Below are 9558 nucleotides of genomic sequence, written 5' to 3' on the forward strand. Positions count from 1 at the left end.
TTTTTAAAACACCAATAAAGTTGAAGTTCTGAGATGATGGAAAACACTGTCAGTGAGGGAAGTACTGTGATTATTCCCAACATAAATTTACAGAAACAGAAAGCACAGAATGCTGTAACTGAGAACGCTGGATTTTGAACTTCAGTCCTGAATCTCAAGTCAGAGCCCAAACTTTCAGAATGGATATGAGTAGAATCTGCAGTTTAAAAAAGAATCTTTCTACATGTGTCAAAACAAGAGTAAATTCTTCAGAAAATGTGTGGTCATACTTTATTAAGATTTTCTGTTTTACAGTGTCTTTTTCTAGCAGCAAATTTTAACTGGCATCATGTAGAATGAAAATACACTGCAGTCATTTATTTAATTGAAGTCTACTAAAAATAAGAGTGCTAAACACTAATCAACACCATATGCTTTTCAATTAACTGGTAATACATATCTATTTCTCAAGCTCATGCTAACTAATGGGGTACTTTGAGTGGTTTGAGCTATTTAAGATCATAATTAATTTTTAAAAAGCTTTTTACAAAATATGAAAACTCTCCTGCAGTGACTATTTATTTCATCTTATTCCTCTACCCCTCCTCCTGCTTTCGCCCTCTTTCTCACCCAGTTTCTTTCTTTCCTCCTCCTCCCCTTCCTCTTGAAACAAGTAGAGTCTGCTATATGTTTGAAGTAAGGCTATGACACCTGTATGAATATGTTTCTATACAAATGCTTTCTTTTTTTATTGTATTTAATAAAAGGGTTACATGGTATTTGCTAGATAGAAGGTGCATTAATTCACATACATTGATACCCTTCCACATGTTTTGGTCCCCATTACCCTCCCCCCACCCCCCTCTTGGTATTCGCCCCTTCCCTGTCCAATTTCAAGTAACCAAATACAAATATATGTTTTCTTTTTTTAATGTAGTAGGAATCTCATCACTGTAGATCAACTTTTATTTTTCCTCTTAGAATTTCTATTCAGCCTCTTTTCTTTTTCTCAAGAGGCCCAGTAACATACTCTTTAAATAGTTAACACTAGTTAAAAAACAAAGTAGAGATGGTCTCTTTGGATTGCTGGTAAACATAGCTCAGATGCTGATTTAAACAATGTCTTCCTGAGATATCTAATTCATTAGGCTTGGGACATTTTTTTTCACAATGGTCCACTTGTTTTATTTCTAATTCTACCCACTCTGTTACCCACACATAATTTGGTAGAATGTCTAATATGTCTATCATTTATTTCTTTTTTCCATATATTTTATTGTAATTAATAGAAGGGTTACATTATATTCACCAGATAGAAGGTGCATTAGTTCACAAACATTGATACCCTTTCTCATGTCTTGGTCTCCATTTCCCTCCCCTCATCCCCACCCCTCATCTTGTTTACCCCCCTTCCCTATCCGATTTCAAATGACCAAATATGCATAAATACAATATCAGATAACAAAATGACATTCTGTAACAATATGAGATAACCAAGGGACAGCAAAAGAGATGAGAGATAACAGTACATTAAGGACAACAATCACTCATTATATATATGGCTTTTGTTTCTGTATCCTGGAGGTCCTTTCATTTAGCATCTTACTATGTGGCCTATGTGTCTAGGTTTTGTTCTATTGTAAATCTCTGCTAGGAGAGCCCAAGGTTTCTACTGATTATGAGAAATGAGGGAAACCATTGAGCCTATGTTCCTTTGAGTCTGGCTTACTTCACTTAATATGATTTTTTCTAAGTCTTTCCATTTCCTTACAAATAGGGCAATGTCATTCTGACAGCAACATAGAATTCCGTTGTGTATAAATATTGGGACATTTTTTGTAGTGACATTTCAAGCTGTTTCCTAAGTGATAACATTTGTGCAGTTTCTTTCCTAGTCAAATTTCTTGTATTATAGAGTTCAATTCTGTCCATAGACTAAAAGAAAAGAACTCGAATTTCCTCTGAAGTCTGAAATCTCATAATTGAATTCTGAGATAGGATCTACTAGATTCCTAATGTCCTCTGATTCCAGCTGTAAGCAGTGGATGCACTTTTCTCATGTGTGCAGAGTAGTAAATAGATATGAACCATGCATGGGAAAACGGAGTGACTGAAACTCATCAGTGCCCCAGGACATTCTCTTAAGGCTTTCTCTTTTGTAGCACTACATACAAACCTCTGTTTGGAAACAGAAGTTGTAACTCATAGTTCTGAGTCAGGATTGAGTGGAGAGTAAGGCATTAACAGGAAAGGCAAGGAAAGGAAACCAGGGAGTTGTAATAACGCTGAGCAAACTTACAGTGAATCCTAGGTGTGTAGATCTGCACCTGTCATTTACTAATGTAAAGCACTGAGGGATCAAATGAGTCGTGTTATCTACAGAGAGACATGTTCTTCTTCCTCTTCCTGCTCTCCACAGGGAATATTCCACTTGGAGATGAGTGTGTGTGTGTGTGTGTGTGTGTGTGTGTGTGTGTGTCTTCAGATATGGATAATAAGCCAAATTTAGTTAGTTCCAAGTTGTTTTCCTTGCACACTGCAGACCAAAGCCATAAGGAAATGACTTCCCTGTTCTTTGTACCTTATTGCAAGTGTGTTGTCCTTCAGGCACAGGCAGTGACTTTTAAATGAGGATAGAATGGTCTGGAAAGTGAGCTCTACTTACAGAGCGATCTCTATGCTTACTCTCGTGTGCCATCTGTTATTCTTTATTTATTCGAACACACTTTTGCCCTTGTGCACTTGCATTATTTGGTAAATGAACACTTAACCAATTAAACTCAACAATAAAAATGGCCCAGTGGGTGTAATGATGCAATAAAAACCAGTATTCTTGGTAAGTGTTACTATCGCAGTTTGAGGTTTTAAATTGCTGCTGAGAAGTAATTTCTAAAACAATTACTTGTGGGCAAATAGATTAATAATATTCAAAAGCAGTCCAAGTCAAAAAATCAAATTTCCCAGGAGGGAAGGTCTGATGTTGAAAGTGCCATATTCCGTCCACAGTGGGTGGATCACTGGGCCCCCATGTGGCAGTGGACATTAATTCATTCTAACTGTATCCCACTTAGGATCATCATGGTATACACAAGGAAAAATAAATAAGTGTTTTGAGGATTATTCTTTTCTCTTCTTTATTTTGTAAAATTCAAATGTTAGCTATTTTCATTTCATTGACAATTTCTTTTGAGGGGTCAACAGTGAGCTTCTAAAAATACCTTTGCTTAGAGACTTGCTATAGTCATGAAAGTAAAAGTTGGCAGCCATGCTTAATAAAGCAATCAGATATATAGAAGAGAAACAAAATCAAAAACAAAACACAACCCTAGTAACCTAGTGACATAGAACTTTAACCACCTAGAATGCCTGATGTCAAGTAAAATTAAATATCCGTATGTACAAAACTGACCTCTAATGTTTTGTGTTGTGATTCTCTTTTGGGGGGATAAAGTTACAAACATTTAATGCTAACCAGTCACAAAGGTGACAAATACAAGTTGGGCACTGCACTAGACTGTTCCATCCTTGCAATTTGGAAAATACTTTAGGCTAGTTTGAAATAGTAGACAAATAGCCTGAAACTCTACAATGACTATCAAAGGTGGACTATGACCTTCAAAACCTATTTTAAAAAAATGCCTTAAAGGTACATATTAACAAGGTTTTCCCTTCAGACTACAGGAGCCTTATTATTCTTCTGTGCAAGGTATGTCTATGTTTAATGAAACTGACAGTTATTATTTCACCTGTTGATTTAATAGTGAAGTAAGCCTCCTAATTTCCTTAATTAACAATGGGAGTACAAAGCAGAAATTATTTGTGTTATTGTTAGTTGGGTTAGATGATTATTAAATGTGTTTTAAAAAGAGTATGTCGGACTGATATTTTAGGACTACTTTTCCAAATGTGATCCCTAGAGAAGTCCCTGGAAATGAGTTATATTTTTCTAGAGTACTGTTGTAGAATGCAACATGTAGCATAGACTGTAAGAATTCTTTGTGGTACTGGGATCTGAACTTATGGCCACATACTTGCTAGGCAGGCATTCTACCATTGAGCCATGCCTCTAGCCTTTTTTTTTGTCTCTTGGGGGCATGAGTATGTGCTACCATCTTTCGATGCTTACATCTCCCAGATAGCAGGGATAATGGGCAAAGGTCATTGTGCTCAGCTATCTTTACAGATTGTGTAATGAAAACATTTTTTTCCCACTGACTGGCTGGAACTCTAATACTCTCAACCTCAGATCCCTATGTAGTAATGATGATAAATGCTCACAAAGACACCTATATATTCATTCACTAAGAAAAGGTCATGAATTTTCTCAATATTGTAAACCATCTGCTCCAGATCTCCACCTTGACAACTAGGCTTACAGGCAGAAGCCACAGATGTCTAGTGCATCTTATTTTTAATATGACTCTATTGTTTTTTATCTTATAGCTCACATTGACTTTTCAACAAGCATAGGATATAATGAGATGTCTAGTGCTAGCAAAATAACAACTAATAGATAAATGTTTAAATGAATATTCTAAAATGCAATCCATAATTAAAGCAAAAACTATACATCAAAACAATTCAGTGAAAGGACAAAAATGACTAAGACATTAATAATTCAGGCATTTAAAAATTAAAACTTAGGGACAAATTCAAGGAAAATGTACCAATATCTCACTGCCTATGCTGTTAGCATGACCCTGAAATGCCTTCTAAAGAAAATCAAGGCGGTGGTAATTTCTAGATCCAACTAAGGAAACAAGGCACTCTTCCCCTTCAATCTCACAAGAGCACTGATTTGGTCCTCAAGCTCAGGATGTTGCTTCTGCCTTGCCTTCCTCTATAAACACATAGCTACTCCTGGAAAGATATCCAACTCATGTTGCAAAACACAAAAGTGTGTCCTTGCCATCACACAGGGAAAGTTGAAACCAGAGGAAATCTGTACAAACTTGGTTACACAAACCCTTAACTTCCCAGCCCCTCTTCTGCCCAGTTAACGTCGTCAGTTATACTACAGTGACCACTACAGCCTCTCAGCTTCTCCCCCTTGTCCAGATTAGCAGTGTTTGAGGCTAACTGACTTTGTTTGGGTTCTCAGGGCTCCTGTGCCATGTGAGTTGTATATTAAATGATTCTCTTTTGCTTTTTTTTCTCTGCTAGTCTGGCTTATGTCAATTTCATTAGCACATGTAGCCAGTATTGGAAAGGAGATGGAAGTGATGTCATCTTGGATCCCTTACACTAATGAGCTTTGCCGTTTTGTCACACTTCCATTGAATTGCACACTATGATAAACGCTTAGTTGCTATCCTTTCTTAGCTCTTAACAAGTCTGTCGGAGATGTAGTCGTCAATACACACTGGGTGCTAAAGGTCTCAACCAAGAATCATAACGGGGTTCTACTTCCTGGAATATTTAACAACAATGTCCAAGTTCCTTTTATTATGATTACAGATCTTATTTCCATATATCTACATAACATTTCATTGCTTATATTGGTCTCTATTCAAAATGAATAATCACAAGTTAAATGCTAGGTGATAGAAAATTAATAATGCTTTCTATGGCTTCCTTCATTTCTCACCCACATTCTGGGAGCTTTTACTAGATATGGTATTTCAACATCTTCCTATAAGGCAGGATTAGCTCTTTCATCACTTTGCTTATTTAAAAGTTCATTCAAAGGTGAATATAACCCTTTTATGGGATAGGCTTTATTCATTAGAAATGGCTTTTAATCCATGATAGACTATGAAAATTTCAGGGCAGCTATTTGAGCTTAGTCATTTTTCTTTATATGTTTTATAGCGAAGTAATAAAATCATATCAGGTTTTTTTTTCAATCATCAGTCGTGGGGCTTGTACTTTGGGCCTGGGTGCTGTCTCTGACCTCATCAGCTCAGGTCTAGCACTCTACCACTTTGAGCCACAGCACCACTTCTGTTCTTTTTTTGGGGGGGGGGGCAGGGGATAAATTGGTGAAAAGAGTCTCATGAACTTTGCTGTCTGGGCTGACTTCAAATCAGGATCCTAAGATCTCAACCTCCTGAGTAGCTAGGATTGGAGATATGAGCCACCAGTGCACAGCTTCAATCATACTTACTTTATAATAGAAAAAATACAAACATTTTTAGTTATTTCAGTGACTCTAACACTGCTTTCCCCCAAATCACTGGGTAAAATACTAGCAGTTATTACCAAGGGAGGGTGATGACTACTGGAAACAAAGTGAAAAAAATATTAAGAGATTAATTTTATTAAGCAGTTACTATTTTACAATTTTATGAGTTCCTCAAAATGTCAGTAACATGCTTTCATTTTCTCTCAAACTAGAGATCTTCTTTAGTGGTCCATCTAACATAAGTCTTCTCATACCAACTTTTTGCATGTTGTTTTTTTTCTAAAATATCTTTATGTGACCTTCACTTTTCAGGGTAATAGTACAGGGATATGCAACCAAAGTTGTCAAATGCATTCCCCTATGTGTAAATGATATGTCATTATCATTCCACTTCTTTTCTATTGGAAAGTCAGACAGACATCCAGCAAAAATGTACCTAATATTTGCAGTTTGAATGGTTACAAACTTTCCAGTGTGGCTTTCATGATTTCTTATAAGATGTTAGTTTTTTTAAAAATTTTTTTTGTTTAATTTACTTACTTGGTATTTTTAAAAAGGAGTGTTGGCATTTTCTTGCCAACAGTAGAAAACTACTAAATAGCATTTCCTTTCCTCTTTCTTCTACATCTCTTCTCTCTTTCTGGGACTCCAATTACACTTGAGTTAGAATTCTTCAAGATGATGCAGTTTTCTTTTTTTTTTTATTTTTTTTGATGATGCAGTTTTCTTCTTACACATTTTCTCATTTTTGTTTTCTGTAAGGGTTTCCTTCCATACTTCCTTTGTGTTTTATTTTATTTTATTATCAGGGTGATGTATAGAGGGTAGTGAGTATATTACTTCTTGAATATTGTTATCCCTTCCCATGTTTTTCTCCCACTTTCCTTCCCCACTTCTATACTTCTAAACAATCATTTATTTCAACTCTATGATTTTACTTTCACTTATTTTTACATGTCTCAGACTTCCAGTAAAATATGATATCTTGTTTTTAGTATATTTAATCAAAGCCACTGTTGATATCTCCATCTATGCTTTGCTTATCATTATAGTTCTTGATTCTTTTTTTCTTTTGCACCTGAAAAAAATGAATGTGGGGGGGACCAAAACATGAGAAAGGGTATCAATGTTTGTGAAGTAATGCACCTTCTATCTGGTGAATATAATGTAACCCTTCTATTAATTGCAATAAAAATACATGAAAAAAATGAATGTGGGAAATGTGACTAAACTCCAGGGGCATGTGATAAATTATACAGGACCCTAGATACTCATACACAGTGAAATCAAATGAGGATACTATTAAGAGAGAAACATAAAGGTGCAATGCCTAGGTGGCTCTCCAAATCTATATAAAATAATATATAGGGAGAAGGGAAAATGGGAGAAAAATATGAGAAGTGGTAAAATGTTCAAGAAGTAATGTACTCACTAATGAATGTAACTGTAACCCCTCTATACATCACCCTGACCATAAAATAAAAGTAACAACTATATAAATACTGAAAAGGTATGTGTATTTTTTCTTTTCCTATTTTTTTAAATTTTTAGGTTTTGTTGATTCTGTCTTTATGTGTGCTGTATCCAAATGTACACATTCAGAAGGATTGGGGAGAAAATTGAAGGAGAAAAAGGTGAAAAGGCACATCAGTGGAGTTCACGGGACACTGATGAAAGTGAACTTTATAGTTGATGGATTTTAGACTGGAGAGAAAGACTGGGAGAGAGTAGGGAAAAGGAAAAGACAGTGTACAAAGGAAATGTACTCATTATCCAACTCATGGAATCATAATACATCACTTCTATAATAACAATAAAATAAAATAATGAAAAAAAATACAGGAGATCCAGAAGATGTATTTCTCCTCTAGGGAAGGGGATTAATTTACTTCTGGGTGTCAGCCTGGATTTGGAAAGACTTCAGATTCGTCAGAGTGAGACATTCAAAAGCAGGGCTGGTGGTCTTTCATTTCCTTCTAGGGTGTATTTTTCAAGAGTCTCAGGTAAAAGTCAGGAGATCTGTCCAAGCCTTTTCTCCAAAATATAAACTCCATTGTTTGCATCCTTATTAAAGTCATGGGCCAGCAGCTTTCCTTAGAATGCCATCCCCTTTGTACCCACATTCTGTTCTGAGACTCAAGACCTTGTACCATTTAGGTTGAGACAAACGACCCTCTGAACAAAGGCTGCTTAAAATATCTTCCTTGATTCCTTTTTATTTTTCTTTCCATTTGGAATCTTACCTCCAAAACCTTTCCTTCCTTTACAGTGTTTAGACTTCAAATATCTTTTTGTTGTTATTTTATGTGGCTTTCATCACTGTGCTTGGAGATAGAGTCAGCCTGATATAAACCACTTGTCATAGGCCAAATCTGTCTTTCCTTCGCAATCTATGGGTTTATGTGTTGCTTTTTAATAAGATGATCCTGTAAAGTACTTTTACAGTATTTCTAAAGACATATAAAACATTCAATGATCCAGTTTAAAAGATTGAATAAGGAATCGAAATTGTGCATAGAATCATGACCATAGAAACAAGAGCCATCTGAGGTGTGACTGTTACTGTTGTTCTTAATGTACTATGCTATTTCTCATCTCTTTTGTTGTCCCTTGATTATCTCATATTGTTACAGTATCTTACCTTGTTATTTGATATATTGTATATATGTTTGTTTATTTGAAATAGGATAGGGAAGGGGGAAAAATAAGATGAGGGGAGGGAAATGGGGACAAAAACATGAGAAGCGGTAGCAATGATTGTTAAGTAATGCACTTTCTATCTGGCGAATATAATGCAACCCTTCTATTAATTACAATTAAAAATAAATAATAAAAAAGATAATAAAAGGAAAAAAAAGACTCATGACTGTTTCATCAATACAAAAGAGAACCAAAATAAGCAAAGAATTTGATAGGCTTTTCTGTAAGTTGAAAATAATGGATTGAAGTTGGGCAAGATGTTTCACACCTATAATTCCTGGATTCTGGAGGCCAAGGTAGGAGGATTACAAGTTTGAGGCCAGTCTGAGGTACAGTGTAAGATTGTGTGTGTGTGTGTGTGTGTGTGTGTGTGTGTGTGTGTGAAAGAGTGTATACATGAAGAAAAAGACAACAATACTCTGAATTTGTTGCTGAGACAACCATTAGTATTTGCAGGTGAAATATATTAAGCTTGACGTATGAAAGAATGAGTTTCAGATAATTAATGAGCTGATATCCAGCATATTGTAAGCTACAGTGTTAAATCTTCTATGTATAGGAGATAATTGATGAATGCTTCTTTGTATAAATAAGCTTCAAGGGAGAAGATATAGAAAAAAAGAAGGAAGTTGCATCTTATATTATGAATCCCAGGTGTCTAAAGGCAAGATAATGAATAGGAAAGCTTTATCTCAGCAAAAGTACTGCCTGATGCACCCAGTTTTGTTTTTTTTTAGAATTTTCATCATTCACTG

Source organism: Megascapheus bottae, chromosome 2 (assembly GCF_031878675.1).
Source record: "Megascapheus bottae isolate mThoBot1 chromosome 2, mThoBot2.hap1, whole genome shotgun sequence".
NCBI lineage: Eukaryota > Metazoa > Chordata > Mammalia > Rodentia > Geomyidae > Megascapheus > Megascapheus bottae.